This window comes from Trachypithecus francoisi, unplaced genomic scaffold (genome assembly GCF_009764315.1).
Source record: "Trachypithecus francoisi isolate TF-2019V2 unplaced genomic scaffold, Tfra_2.0 Lachesis_group17, whole genome shotgun sequence".
Taxonomy (NCBI): Eukaryota; Metazoa; Chordata; class Mammalia; order Primates; family Cercopithecidae; genus Trachypithecus; species Trachypithecus francoisi.
This window is the reverse complement of record NW_022681462.1, coordinates 38808913-38824574: the sequence shown is the minus strand read 5'-3', so window position 1 is coordinate 38824574 and position 15662 is coordinate 38808913. Positions and strand designations below refer to the sequence as shown.

The 15662-nt window shown below is 43.9% G+C and overlaps 1 pseudogene; it reads right to left on the bottom strand.

Moving 5' to 3' along the window:
• Positions 1-953: 953 nt before the first annotated feature.
• Positions 954-1566, bottom strand: LOC117062953 (annotated as a pseudogene).
• Between the last annotated feature and the right edge of the window lie 14096 nt (positions 1567-15662).

Here is a 15662-nt window from a genome sequence, read left to right as displayed (position 1 = left end):
AGCACTGTGGCTTTTACTCTGAGATGATAAGCAATAGCAGGACCTTTCTTAAGTGAGGAGAGGAAAGACCGGGCGCGGTGGCTCATGCCTGTAATCCCAGCACTTTGGGAGGCCAAGGTGGGCAGATCACGAGGTCAACAGATCCAGACCATCCTGGCCAACATGGTGAAACCTCGTCTCTACTAAAAAAAGATACAAAAATTAGCTGGGCGTGGCCCACACCTCTAATCCCAGCTACTCGGGAGGCTGAGGCAGGAGAATCACTTGAATCCGGGAGACAGAGGTTGCAGTGAGCGGAGATCATGCCACTGCACTCCAACCTGGCAACAAAGCGAGACTCCGTCTAAAATAAAAATAAATAAATAAATATAATAAGTAAAAAGGCCGGGCACCATGGCTCACGCCTGTAATCCCAGCACTTTGGGAGGCCGAAGTGGGCAGATCACGAGGTCAGGAGTTTGAGACCAGCCTGGCTAATGTAGTGAAACCCCATCTCTATTAAAAATGCAAAAATTAGCCGTCCCAGCTACTCAGGAGGCTGAGGCAGGAGAATTGCTTGAACCCAGGAGGCAGAGGTTGCAGCGAGCCGAGATCACGCCACCGTGTCCCAACCTGGGCGACAGAGTGAGAGTCCATCTCAAAGAAAAAAAAAAAAAGATGGATAGGAAGGATCTGACACACACACACACAACACATACACACACACACACACACACTTCTTCTCCAGTAGCTGGGACTACAGGCACCTGCCACCATGCCCAGCTAATTTTTCGTATTTTTAGTGGAGACAGGGTTTCACCATGTTGGCTAGGCTGGTCAAACTCCTGACCTCAAGTGATTCACTTGCCTCGGCCCCCCAAAGTGCTGGGATTACAGGCGTGAGTCACCACACCTGGCCCAGGATGTATTTTAAAGGAAGAACTGATATAGTTGTTTGGTTTTGTGTGTGTGTATTAGTATTTTAATACAGTTCAAATCAGTGTGTGTGGTTCATTTCAGCTCCTTCACTGCCAAATCAGGGGGCAGGGACTGCTTCAGTTTGTCTGCCTTCTCTTTTTGCCATATGACCATGGTGTACAGGTATCTGCTGCATTGAACTTCAAATTTTGCATTGTCCTTCTTTTTCTTTCTTATTTATTTATTTATTGAGACAGAGTCTCACACTGCCCCTGGGCTGGAGCACAGTGGCACAATCTCAGCTTACTGCAAACTCCGCCTCCTGAGTTCAAGCAATTCTCCTGCCTCAGCCCCCCAAGTAGCTGGGACTACAGGCATGTGCCACCACGCCCCGCTAATTTTTGTATTTTTAGCAGAGACGAGGTTTCACCATATTGGCCAGGCTGGTCTTGAACTCCTGACCTCGTGATCCACCCTCGTCAGTCTCCCAAAGTGCTCGGATTACAGGCATGAGCCACCATGCCCAGCCTGTCCTTTTTCTTGATCTTGACAGATTTGGCATCCTTTTGCTAGGCAGTGAGCAGAAAATGCTTGATTTCCTCAATTTTCTGAGGCATGGCAACAAGGCATGCAGGGAGCGGGTCAGACTGGCACCTGGGGTTCCCAAATTTCACCCAGTCATGGATTGCTCCAGATTACTCCTCTTGGCCGAATACCACCCCAGAGACCTAATATAATTGTTGATACATCAGTTTCAGATGCATTGGATATGGGGTGTGAGAGGAAAAGAGGGCTCCCCAAGTTATCAACTAAAAGTAGGAAACAAGTAAGAATGGTGGAAAAGCCGAGCACTGTGGATTACAAACCCCAGCACCCTGGAAGGCAGAGGCGAGAGGATCTCTTGAGCTTAGAAGTTCAAGATCAGGCTGGGCAACAAAGCAAGACCCTGTCTCTACAAAAAAAAAAAAAAAAGCGGGGCTTAAGAATGGTGGGAAAACAGGTGCTATGGATTACAAACCCCAGCACCCTGGAAGGCCGAGATGGGAGGATCTCTTGAGCTTAGGAGTTCAGGATCAGCCTGGGCAACATAGCAAGACCCTGTCTCTACAAAAAAAGAAAAAAAATTAGCCAGGCTTGGTGGTGCATGCCTGTAGTCCCAGCTATTCAGGAGGCTGAGGTGGGAGGAGAGCTTGAGCCTGGGAGGTGGAGGCTCCGATTAGCTGAGATTGTGCCACTGCACTCAGCCTGGACAATAGAGACCCTGTCTCAAACAAACAAAAATAGAATGGTGGAGGAAGTGTTGGAGGTTTAAGGAGATAATGTCAGATAAAAAGAAGTACAGAGGCTTACAAGGGTGAGTCCAGGTGATTTGGGATGATGGAGAAATCTTGGATTTCTTGATGATTGACTAAATAGAGCAAGGGCACATGGGATAAGTCCTAGTGGCTTCCAAGGTAGATTTTGGTGGTGAGGCTGTGAGTATTGGGGTTGGGAGGAGAGCAAGTAGTGCCCTTGTCCTTAAATAGTATTTTTATTATTTTATGAGGGCAATATTTGTTTAGATTTACACAAGTGTTCATTACTTTCTTTCCTCACTATTCCATTATGCTTTTTTTTTTTGCTCTGTCACCCAGACTACAGTGCAGTGGTCTGTTATTGGCTCAATGCAACCTCTGCCCCTCTGGGTTCAAGTGATTCTTGTGTCTCTGCCTCCCAAGTAGCTGGGACCACAGATGAGTGCCACCACATCCAGCTAATGTTTGTATTTTTAGTAGAGATGGGATTTTGCCATGTTAGCCAAGCTGTTCTGGAACTCCGGACCTCAGATGATCCACCTGCCTCAGCCTCCCAAAGTGCTGAGATTACAGGCATGAGTCGCCATGCGTGGCCTGCTCTCTATCCGTTTTCGCATTTCTTCAGGTATCAGTCCCGTCTTCCTGAAGTAAATCTTATAGCTATACTTTTTTCCTGTCTTTTTTTTTTTTTTTTTTTTTTTGTGACAGAATCTCGCTCTGTTGCCAGACTGGAGTGCAGTGGCACAATCTCAGCTCACTGCAACATCCTCCTGCCGGGTTCAAGCGATTCTCCTGCCGCAGCCTCCCGAGTAGATGGGACTACAGGCACATGCCACCATGCGCAGCTAATTTTTGTATTTTTAGTAGAGACAGGGTTTCACCATGTTGGCCAGGATGGTATTGATCTCTTGACCTCGTGATCCGCCCACCTCAGCCTCCCAAAGTGCTGCAATTACAGTGTGAGTCACTGCACCTGGCCTTTTCTCTTTTAAATTTTTTTTTTTTTTTTTTATATAGAGATGGGGTCTCACTATGTTACCACAGCTGGTTTTCAACTCCTGGCCTCACGTAATACTCCTGCCTCAGCCTCTCAAAGTGACAGGCGTAAGTCACTTCTCCTGGCCATACAGCTGTATTAAAAAAAAAAAACAACTTTGTTCTTGATTTTGAAAAACATCCCTAAGGTTTTTCTTCTTCTTCTTTTTTTTTTTTTTTTTTTTTTTTTTGAGACAGAGTCTCGCTCTGTCGCCCAGGCTGGAGTGCAGTGGCGCGATCTCGGCTCACTGCAAGCTCCGCCTCCTGGGTTTACGCCATTCTCCTGCCTCAACCTCCCAAGTAGCTGAGACCACAGGCGCCTGCCACCATGCCCGGCTAATTTTTTGTGTTTTTAGTAGAGATGGAGTTTCACCGTGTTAGCCAGGATGGTCTCTGGATCTCCTGACCTCGTGATCCGCCCTCCCCGGCCTCCCAAAGTGCTGGGGTTACAGACGTGAGCCACTGCACTCAGCCTCTTCTTTTTTTTAATAACGGTTCTTTTGGTGAAGTTCTCTTGGCCATAAATTCCCTAAGATTTTATTAGCATAGAAATGCTTAATTTTGCCCTGATATTGAAAGATGGTAAATTTTTAGGACACAAAAATCTAGGTTGACTTTTATTTCTTTCAACCATTTGGAGATGTTATTCCATATCTTCTGGCCTTTGTTATCAGCTGTCTGAATAACTCTCATCTCTTTGAGAGGAATGGGCTTCACTTTCTGGCTGCTTTGAAGATGTTATCTTTGCCTTTTGTATTCTAAGGTTTCACTAAAATATATATAGATGTGAGGTTTTTTTTGTTTACCTTGCTTGGTATATGTTGTCCTCCTTTGCGGACTCATGCCTTTTAACTGCTCTAAAAACTTCTTAGTCATAATTTATTTACATATTACCTCTCCTCCATTCACCACTTCTGAGACTATGATTACATGTATGTTACATTTCTCATTCCATATATTTAACCATTCTATCATATGTTTCAAATCCTGTCTCTCTGAGCTACATGACCCATAATATTTTTATCTCCACCTTCCAAGTCACTATTTCTCTCTTCTTTTATCCCTGGACTCTAACTTATCTTCCCTTGATTTTTAAATTTCAGCAATACCATTTTTAATTTCCAAAACTTCTATTTGTTTCTTTTTCAACTTGGCGTTGGCATCTTGGATAGTCTCTTATTGTTCACTTAGCCTTACAATTCCATTTTTTATTTTATAAACATTTTGTACATATTTTATACTCTATATCTGATAATTCCAGTATTTGAAGTCTTTAGAAGTCTAAATCTATTGATGATTTCAGCTGTTTTTTTTCTTTTTTTGAGATGGACTTTTGCTCTTGTTGCCCAGGCTGGAGTGCAATGACGTGATCTCGGCTCACCACAACCTCTGCCTCCCAGGTTCAAGCAATTCTCCTGCCTCAGCATCGCGAGTAGCTGGGATTACAGGCATGTGCCACCATGCCCGGCTAATTTTTTCTGTATTTTTAGTAGGGACAGGGTTTCTCCATGTTGGTCAGGCTGGTCTTGAACTCCCGATCTCAGGTGATCCGCCCACCTCGGCCTCCCAAAGTGTTGGGATTACAGGCATGAGCCGCTGCGCCTGGCCAATTTCAGCTTACTGTCATTTATTATAACTTGTCTCTTTATGTGTCAATTTCCTTTATTGTAAATTCATATTTGGTTGATCTAAACCTGTGAGAATCCTGGCTTTCCTCCAAAGAGAATTTATGTGTGCTTCTACTGTCAGCTGGGGGTGCTATCAAGATGTGAGAATGATGGTCCTTTCTGAGGGTCTCGGGTTGCTGCAGGAACCCTGCATCCAGTATTCCCAGTCTGCTGTTGGCTTATGGTTAAGCGCCTTCATAATATGCAATACCAATTGCAGTGTTTGTCCTCTGGTCAAATTCAAGCTTACTTACTACCCCCTAATCTAGTTTAAACTCATATTTTTGTTTGTTTGTTTGTTTTGGGGGAGTTACTTTTTTTCCCAACACACGATATAGGTCAACGTTTGTTTTTAACTATCTGTTTTGAAATAATTTCATGTGTATAAAAAACTTGCTTGGAATAGTACAAAGATTCCTGTATATTCTTCACCCAGATTTCCCATTAACATTTAACCTCTCTCTCTCCCCCCGAATCATCTCAGATAACTGCAGATATGTCACCTCATTACCTGTAAATACTTCAGTATGTCTATTTCCTCAAAGAAAGATACTCTACTACATAATCACAGTACGACTACCAAAACCAGGAAATTCATAATGATAAGTACTACAACTAATCCACAGACCCTTTTCAAATTTTGCTAGTTCTCTCTCTCTCTCTCTTTTTTTTTTTTTCTTTTTTCGAGATAGGGTTTTGCTCTGTCACCCAGGCTGGAGTGCAGTGTTGCAATCTAGGCTCACTACAGCCTCGACCTCCCAGGCTCAAGCAATCCTCCCACCTCAGCCCCCCAAGTAACTGGGACTACCGGTACACGCCACCATGCCCCACTAATTTTTGTAGAGATGGGGATTTCACCATGTTGCGCAGGCTGGTCTCAAACTCCTGAACTCAAGGAGCTTGAAGCTCAAGGCGCCCACCCACTTCAGCCTCACAAGGTGCTAGGATTACAGGCATGAGCCACTGCGCCCAACTGCTAATTCTCTTAATAATGTCCTTTATAACCACCATTTTCTTTCTGGTCTAAGAACCAACCCAGGATCACACATATTTCGTTGTCACATCTCTTAAGGCTTCATCAATTTGGGGCCATTCTTCAGTTTCCATGTCTTTCATGAGTGACATTTTTGAAGAGAGCAGGTCAGTTCTTTTGCAGAATGTATTTCAATTTGAATTTGTTTCATATTTTTCTCATGAACAGATTCAGGTTATGTATTTTTGGCAGGAACAGCACAGAAGTAATGCTGTTCTTATTGCATCATCTTAGAAGACGTGATATCAACTTGTCCTGTTATTGGTGGATTTTATCACTTAATTAAGATGATAGTATGGGCCAGATTTCTTTCCAATATGTTGAAGCCCTAACCCTCACTGTGTTGGGATTTGGAAATGGAGTCTTTGGGAGATAATTAATTATAGATGAGATCATGAGGATGGGGACCTCGTGACAGGATTAGTGTTCTTATAAAAAGAGACACTCTTGCTCTTTCTATCTCTCTCTGTGGTCTGAGGATGCAGCCAGATGTCAGCTATCTGCAAGCCAGGAAAAGGGCCCTCACTAGAACCCAACCATATGGGCACCCTGGTCTTAGACTTCCAACCTCCAGAGCTTGGCCAGGCGCTGTGGCTCACGCCTGCAATCCCAGCACTTTGGGAGGCTGAGGTGGGCTGATCTGAGGTCTGGAGTTCGAGACCAACCTGGCCAACATGGTGAAACTCCATCTCTAAAAAATACGAAAATTAGCCTGGCATGGTGGTAGTGCCTGTAATCCCAGCTACTCCAGAGGCTGAGGCAGGAGAATCGCTTGAACCCAGGAGGCAGAGGTTGCAGTGAGCTGAGATTGCGCCACTGCCACTGTACTCCAGCCTGGGTGACAGAGAGATACTCCGTCTCAAAACAAAACAAACAAACAAAAAAACAAAAAAACCCAAAGAAATAATAACAACAAAAACAACAAAAAACTCCAGAACTATAAGAAAATCTTTATCCCCCTGCCTCTCCTACTCCTCTCCATCTTTCTCACTCTCCATTTGCTCCTTTTCTCTTCATCCATTCCTCTCTTCCTTCCTTCCTTTCTTCTTTGAGACCTCAAAATGGACAAGGGGCTGTCTTAGCTCCCAATTCAGTTTGAATCATTATTGTGTCTTTAATATGAGCAATCCTTCGTTATTCTAAATCAGCAGAGCCCAGTGCTTTGGAACGGGAAGCAAACATTGTTAAGTCTCTCATTTGGTATAATTATGAGAGGTATGATCCCCAAGCTCCACCCCTTGGTTCCCTGGTCATTTTATTTTTTGCTCTGTGAGAAAGAGCACCATTACTTTGTTGGTTCAAGGCATCTTGTAGGATAATATTCCAACCTTCAAGATATTGACTCCAGGTTAATTTCTTTTTTGTTTTCTTTTCTTTTTTAAACATACTTCCATTCTACACCAGCAGGTTAGTTTCTTAAACTGAGTTTTGAATAGCATTCTGCAAGAGCAGATCTTTCTGACTAATGGGGAACATGGGAGGACCAATAAATCCTTTGGGTGTCATCTCATTTGTTTTCTTTGTTTATTATGAAGTGAATTTCTTTGTGGCAGGGAATGTTGTATGTTGTATGGTTTACTGTCACAGTGTATGATATTCATTCAGTAAAGTACATAGGTGGTATTCCTGGTACAGCATGAAATGCAGAACACAAATCCAAATCTAGGCTAGGCATGGTGGCTCATGCCTGTAATCCCAGCCCTTTGGGAGGCTGAGGCGGGCAGATCACCTGAGGTTAGGAGTCCAAGACCAGCCTGGCCAACATGGTGAAACGCCGTCTCTACTAAAAACACAAAAATTAGGTGGATGTCTGCAATCCCAGCTACTCAGCAGGCTGAGGTAGGAGAATCGCTTGAACCAGGGAGGCAGAAGTTGCAGTAAGCTGAGATCATGCCACTGCACTCTAGCCTGGGCGACAGAGTGAGACTCTGTCTTAAACAAACAAACATCCCTATTTAAAAAAAATCCAAATCTAGAAAAAGTTATTTCTGCAAAGGCAAATGTATCCTTCCCCTATTATGGAAAAGATACCATGTGACCAACTAGAAACCAAGTGCCCTTGAAGTATCATGGTATCATATTGAAGATTCAGGGTTGTCAATACCAATGGAAAATTTGGTGCTTAGTGGCTGTAGTCAGACCAGCTTGGTGATGGTGGTCTTCTCTTGAGAATATAAACTCCATGAATAAAGATGTTGTCTGATCTGTTTACTCAGGGTACTTAGTGTAGATCTGTGTTTGATATATAGTGAGTGCCTAAAAAGCATTTACAGACTGAATATATGATTGACCATTAACTGCTGCTCAGGAATCAGTAAGATTTTCATGTTGGACCTTCTCTTCTACAATGAGATCTATTGCTTGAAGTTTTATCTTCTAGGAGAATTTCTCCTCTTTATTGTCTTTCAGGGCTGCTTCTATGTGAAGTAAGGCTGAAGTCAGACACTCCTGGTTGATGCCGTAATACTGTGCACAGGTAGCTATAAATGGGAGGTAAGTCAGATATCTATAAATCGGAGCTAAGTTGTTTTTTTTAATCGTAAATCAACATCCTTTACAGACAACTTTTTGCAGTCACAGGTGTGAGCTCCCACCTATGTAGTGGGAAAACTGCTTCACAATAAGCCTACTACACAAGGCTTTTTTCTTTCAATTCAATTTGATGAAATGTTGCTGCTGAGTTAGGTGAGGTATATCTAATAGCACCTAATACCCATGACGGGTAGCTCAGGTCCCATGGTCAACGGATACCTCACAAGTGGGCATTTAGTGTCTGTCAGATTTCATACTTAAGGTAAGAATTGCGGCTGGGCACAGTGGCTAATGCCTGTAATCCCAACACTTTGGGAGGCCAAGGCGGGGGGATAACCTGAGGTCAGGAGTTCGAGATCAGCCTGGCCAACATGGCGAAACCCCATCTCTACTAAAAATACAAAAAATAGCCGCGCATGGTGGTGCATGCCTGTAATCCCAGCTACTTGGGAGGCTGAGGCAGGAGAATTGCTTGAACCCAGGAGGTGGAGGTTGCAGTGAGCTATCACACCACTGCACTCCAGCCTGGGCCACAGAGCAAGACTCTGTCTCAAAAAGAAAAAAAGAATTGCGTCTTAAAAGGAGAAGAATTATATACTGAAAGAGGCATACTTTCATCCAAAAATTTTAATAACATCCACAATTATTCTGCTAAAGCTTGTCACAGACTCCATAAGCCTTCTTATCGGCTTTAGACACGTAAAGCAGGAAGTATGTATTGAGACAGGGCAGCAGAGCTACTTATTTTACAATTTGGGGTAAGCTAGAAAGTTTCCTCTTTCTCTGGACTTCACTCAAGGATGTCAGATTATAGATTTGTCCTTGGGGCAAGACAAACAAAGAACTACAGTAATCTCCCCTTATCTACAGGGGATATGTTCCAAGACCCCCAGTGGATCCCTAAAACCGCAGATAGTTCTGAATCCTATATATACTGTGTTTTTTCTTTTCTTGTTTTGAGACGGAGTCTCACTCAGCCGCCCAGGCTGGAGTGCAGTGGTGTGAGCCCGGCTCACCGCAACCACCATCTCCTGCATTCAAGTGATTCTCCCATCTCAGCCTCCCGAGTAGCTGGGATTACAGACACCCGCCACCACCCCTGGCTATTTTTTGGTATTTTTATTAGAGACAGGGTTTCACTATGTTGGCCAGGCTGGTCTCGAACTCCTGACCACAAGTCATCTGACCGCCTTGGCCTCCCAAAGTGTTGGGATTACAGGCATGAGCCACCATGCCTAGCGTGTACTCACCTATTTTTAAAAACATTATTTATTTATTTATTTGTTTGTTTATTTTAGAAACAAGATCTCAAATATGTTGTCCAGGCTGGTCTTTTTTTTTTTTTTTTTGAGATGGAATCTCACTCTGTTGCCCAGGCTAGAGTGCAGTGGCACGATCTTGGCTCACTGAAACCTCCACCTTTCAGATTCAAGTGATTCTCCTGCCCCAGCCTCCTGAGTAGCTGGGATTACAGTCGTCCACCACCATGCCTAGCTAATTTTTTTGTATTTTTTAGTAGAGGTGGGGTTTTGCCATGTTGGCCAGGCTGGTCTCGAACTCCTGACCTCAGGTGATTTGCCCACCTGTGCCTCCCAAAGTGCTGGGATTACAGGCATGGGCCATCTCACTGGCCAAGGTTTATCTTGAACTCCTGGCCTCAAGCAATCCTTCTGCCTCCACCTCCCAAGTACCTAGGATTATAGGTGGGAGCCTTGCAGCCAGTTTGTACTCAACTAGTTTTGGACCTCAGTTGACCTGAAATAGCTGAAACCATGGAAAGTGAAACCACAGATGGGGGATTACTGCACATGTTGACCCATCAAGCACTGTACTTCTTTCTTCATTGTAGGGGGGGCAGATTATTGGTATTTGTCATATTAGAGAGCATATTTTGTCAAACTTCAGATTATGTGATTTACAGAAACTTCACTAGGTAAGCAGTCCTATAAATTTTGAAGATTTATTTTCTGCTTTCTCATATTCTGTTTTATAAAGACATATATGGATATCTAATTCTTGCTCTCCATTATTATTGTGTCACTATTGGAGAGAACTAGTAATGACCTGTGGGGTAATAAATGGCAAAGTTATCAGCAGATAAAACCCGAGAAATGCACTTGGAGATTTAGCATACCCTCCAGGCAGAGCAGTAAAGGTCTATAGCTAGTCCTACCTGATGAAAGCAAACTACCTCCAATTTCCTCTGTTTAGTAAATTAAGAAAAACACAGCATTGTCACATAAATACTTCCATATCAGATACTAAAGGCTATTTTGATTTTCCCCAATAGGAAGACCACATCTAGAATGGGAATTGCTACTAGTTATTACCAGATTAAGTCTATAACATATTACTATGATTCAAGCTCTTCACTGTTTTACACTTGCTTAACTGAAAAGCTAAATGTGGATATGAAAGGAATCTTGCATCCATCTTGCATCTTTTATATGCCAAATGTTTCTGATATCTTAATATTATTTAGCGTGGGCTAAAGTTGGATCCAGGGTTGCATGAGTCTACTTAGTAAATTATTACAGCCTCAGCCAGGCATGGCGGCTCATGCCTGTAATCCCAGCCCTTTGGGAGGCCAAGGCGGACAGATCACCTGAGGTCAGGAGTTCAGGACCAGCCTGGCCAACATGGTGAAACCCCATCTCTACTAAAACTACAAAAATTAGCCGGGCGTGGTGGTGGGCATGGTGGCAGGCACCTGTAGTCCCAGCTACTTGGGAGGCTAAGGCAGGAGAATTGCTTGAACCCGGAGGTTGTAGTGAGCCAAGATCATGTCCATTGTACCCCAGGCTGGGTGACAAAGCAGGACTCCATCTCAAAAAAACAAAACAAACCAAAAAAAAAAAAAACCACGGACACTGATGAGGCAGGAGTTCTGAAAGATCTCTACCCATTGAAGAAATTCAAATGGTGGTCAAAAATGTATACCTGAGAAAGGTAGTAGACCAAGACAATTATATGAGTAAGCTCTACGATGCTTTGAAGACCATATTATCCCAATGTTTTCTTTAAACGTGTACAAGTGTGATAATTTATTAATATTTTCTATGGAGCTAGCAAAATACTGACTCCTATCATACTGGATAGCTATACAACTGAAAAGCTATAGATAAATTTCACTTACAAATACATGCCAATGTAGACAAAAGTCTGTTGGGAGATACTCTGTGGGTCTCTTGGGTTTCTGCATGTCTTACAAATAGAGGCACTAACGGCTCTTTGTTCCAGACTGTATTTTCTTTTCTTTCTTTCTTTTCTTTTTCTTGAGATAAAGTCTCGCTGTTGTCCTCCATGCTGGAGTGTGATGGTGCCATCTCAGTTCACTGCGACCTCCGCCTCCTGGGTTCAAGCGATTCTCCTGCCTCAGCCTCCTGAGCAGCTGGGATTACAGGCACCCACCACCGTACCCGGCTAATTTTTGTATTTTTTTAGTAGAGACGGGGTTTCACCATGTTGGGCAGGCTGGTCTCAAACTCCTGACCTCAGGTGATCCACCCACCTCAGCCTCCCAAAGTGCTGGGATTACAGGCGTGAAACATCGCGCCCAGCCCCAGACTACATTTTCAAAGATGTTTGTAGAATCAACAACTTTGGAAGATAGTGATAGAACCTCTATCCTGAGCAGAACACAGGTTTGCTTACTGTCTAGTGTGATACAAATAATGTTTCCCTCTAGTAACTTTGTTAACTTCTCTTTATAAAAAATTCAGTCTCCCTAAGCTTGGAGTTGCTGAGCTATGGCACAAGCCTGCTGTGTGTATAGCATCCATTCCAGCCCCTTCACTTTGTTCCTGTGGTACTTGTGGGGCAAGGGAATCCAAGGGAACATGATGTTTACACTGCTTGCTATGCTGTGAGTAATGAAGTCCTTTGCCTCTGACCCAGGAGTCTGGTATTTTGTCCATATGCATGACGCTATAGCAGGCTAACTTGCTAGCTTGCAAGCAGGTTAGAAAATCTCTGACCCGGCCGGGCGCGGTGGCTCAAGCCTGTAATCCCAGCACTTTGGGAGGCCGAGACGGGCGGATCACGAGGTCAGGAGATCGAGACCATCCTGGCTAACACGGTGAAACCCCGTCTCTACTAAAAATACAAAAACTAGCCGGGCGAGGTGGCGGGCGCCTGTAGTCCCAGCTACTCGGGAGGCTGAGGCAGGAGAATGGCGTAAACCCGGGAGGCGGAGCTTGCAGTGAGCTGAGATCCGGCCACTACACTCCAGTCCGGCGACAGAGCGAGACTCCGCCTCAAAAAAAAAAAAAAAAAAAAAAAATCTCTGACCCTTCATGGTTCTCAACAGTTTTAAATTATTATCAGGTTGAATTTAGTAATGTATCAAAAGATCACATATCATGGCAAAATAGAGTTGGTTCTAGTTATTAAGGGATGATTCAACATCAGAAAATCTATTAATGTAATTGACTATATAGTAAGAGAATAAGGAAACAAAGCATAAAGCATAGGCTGAAAAACTGTGTCTGAGACATTCTAAGAATTTTTCTCCTTCATGGGTAAGCTTTTTTTTGTTTGCTTGTTTGTTTGTTTTGAGATGGAGTTACCCAGGCTGGAGTTGCAGTGGCACAGTTTTGGCTCACTGCAACCTCTCCCTCCCAGGTTCAAGCAATTCTTCTCAAGTGATTCTCCTGCCTCAGCCTCCAAAGTAGCTGAGATTACCGGTATGCACTACTACGCTCTGCTAATTTTTGTATTTTTAATAGAGACGGGGTTTCACCATTGTGGCCAAGCTGGCCTCGAACTCCTGACCTCAAATAATCCACCCCCCTCACCCTCCCAAAGTACTGGGATTACAGGCGTGAGCCACCGCATCTGGCCCATGGGTGAGCTTTTTATACCCACATTTATTGTCCCAACACATAGGTTTGATCTAACTTCTGTCAGCTTACTATTTTTCTTCTTCTTTGCTGTTCTGCTCTGTTTCGTGTTTATAGTTTACTATAGGGAGTGTATTGTCTTTTCTGTTTCTCTGCTTATGGATCCCAATGCAGCTCTCTCACTCAATGGTTGCAAATCCTTCTTGAACTCTAGGCATCATGTTCATCTTCTGAAAAATGAAAAGCATATTTATTTGCTATCTCATGGGGACTCACCTTTGCATCCTAACAACGATTTAGGAACACTTACTAGGTTAAACTATCTCTTGAATTCAATTTCTTCAGTGTTCAAGGGAGAAAGGACCCTTTTCCCTCTGGGCTTTTGCCTGTCCTCTGCTAACTGTTGATAATTGGTTCCTGTCAGAATAATGAACTCCTACCTGATTGCCTGCCGGGCTTTTGCAAGGAAAAAGGACTGCAAAAGAAATTCGGCTTGTTTTTGAGGCTCTAAACATTTCCTACTACTGGAACAACTAACCAACAACCAGCCAGCCAACCAAACAAACAAAATCCCCTAACTCCTGGCAAAACCTTGCAGAGAAAGGCTCAGGTCTGGTCAGACCAGTACCAGTGCCTGCATTTAGCTGCTTCTCTGTAAGGCTCACACCTTGGGTCTACACTTCAGTTCACTTTAATAAGAGGAGGGCCTGCCTTGACCTTCATTTCTCCCTGCCTCGGTCCTCTTTTGGGGCATAAGTACCTTCGCCTGCAAAGAGAGAGGGAGTGTAGCGTGAGCTCCGCCCCACGGCACAGGAATTTGTACATATTCTGGCAGCAGCCCCCAGTAAATCTGCATCCTCTTTGGTCAAGGAAGGCCCTATTTCTAGTGCATTTTGGGTCTTGCCTTTTTGCTTGTCCCCTCTCCAGGACTGAGCTATAGGATGTCGTGGGCCCTTTTGTTTGCCTCTGTACTCGGATTTTCCTCTCACTGTTGGGCTCACCCCAAGACAGGTCAAAAACAAGGCAAAACCCATCTCTTCCTTTCCTGGTATTGACTTTTTGGCTTGGGGAGGTACCTGGAAGGCCGGTGCTCACCCACACCCGGCAGGTTTGAAATTTCTGCTCTAAGGCACTGGGCACAATCCCCAGGACTCCACTGGAATTACAAAAGATTTGCAAAGCTCTCTGCAGGAAACTCCTTTTTCTGACATTCAAGGTGTGTTTTCTGGTCTTTCTTTTGAGAGACTGCCAAAGCAGATAAAAATCTATTCCCAAAGTACCCTAAAGCAGTCTTTCATTCCACCCACAGGAAATCTCTGATAAAGAGGGCAGGGGGCTTTCTTTCCTCAATCTTCTTGGTCAGGAGAAAGCACTCTTGAGGCCAGAATTAGCCTCTGCAAGCCTGTTTCTGGGCAAACATATCCACACCCTCTGCAAAATGCAGCTGGAAGTACCCAGAGCAGAGCAACTAGCGCCCTGTTGAGAGCTGGGGTTGGAAAATCATTTCAAGATCCGGATTTTAAAGCTTCTTTACAAGCGACTCTTAAGTGTATATTCTTTCTTCTTTTTTTGTTTATTTAAAAAAAATCAGTCAGTTTTACATGGCGTAAAAATTCAACCAACTAATTTAAGTATGTATTCTGTTACCTTTTATCCATGCTTTGGAACAGGCATCGTTGAATGGAAGAGGAATCCTATTAAAAGGGTTCAAGTTGCTCTGGAACAGGGTAGCTGATTGTCAGAGCCCGACAGGTGACACAGAAAGAACATCTTGGCCTGGCGCAGTGGCTCACGTCTGTAATCCTAGTACTTTGGGAGGCCGAGGTGGGCAAATCACCTGAGGTCAGGAGTTCAAGACCAGCCTGGCCAGCATAGTGAAACCCTGTCTCCACTAAAAATAAAAAAATTAGCCAGGCATAGTGGCACATGCCTGAAGTCCTGGCTACTTGGGAGGCTGAGACATGAGAATTGCTTGAACCTGGGAGGTGGAGGCTGCAATGAGCTGAAATTACGCCACTGCACTCCAGCCTGGGCAACAGAGTGAGATTCAGTCTCAAAAAAAAAAAAAAAAGTCAAAACATCTAGAAGACAGGATCTAGGCCCTAGCAAGTTGGAAAACAGACCACCGCACAAACTTGGGGAAACTCCATCTTCTCCAACTTAATGGGATCCCTCCAGAAGAGATTTAAGAAGGCAGGGTAGGTCTAGATCATGAGTTAGTAAACCACAGCACTTGGAGCAGATCCAGGGAATCCACTGCCTGTTTTTGCACAGTCGGAGTTAATGATTTTTACATTGTCAAATGGTTGGAAGAAATCAGATGAGTACTCTTTATTGACATATAAAAATTATGTAAAATTTT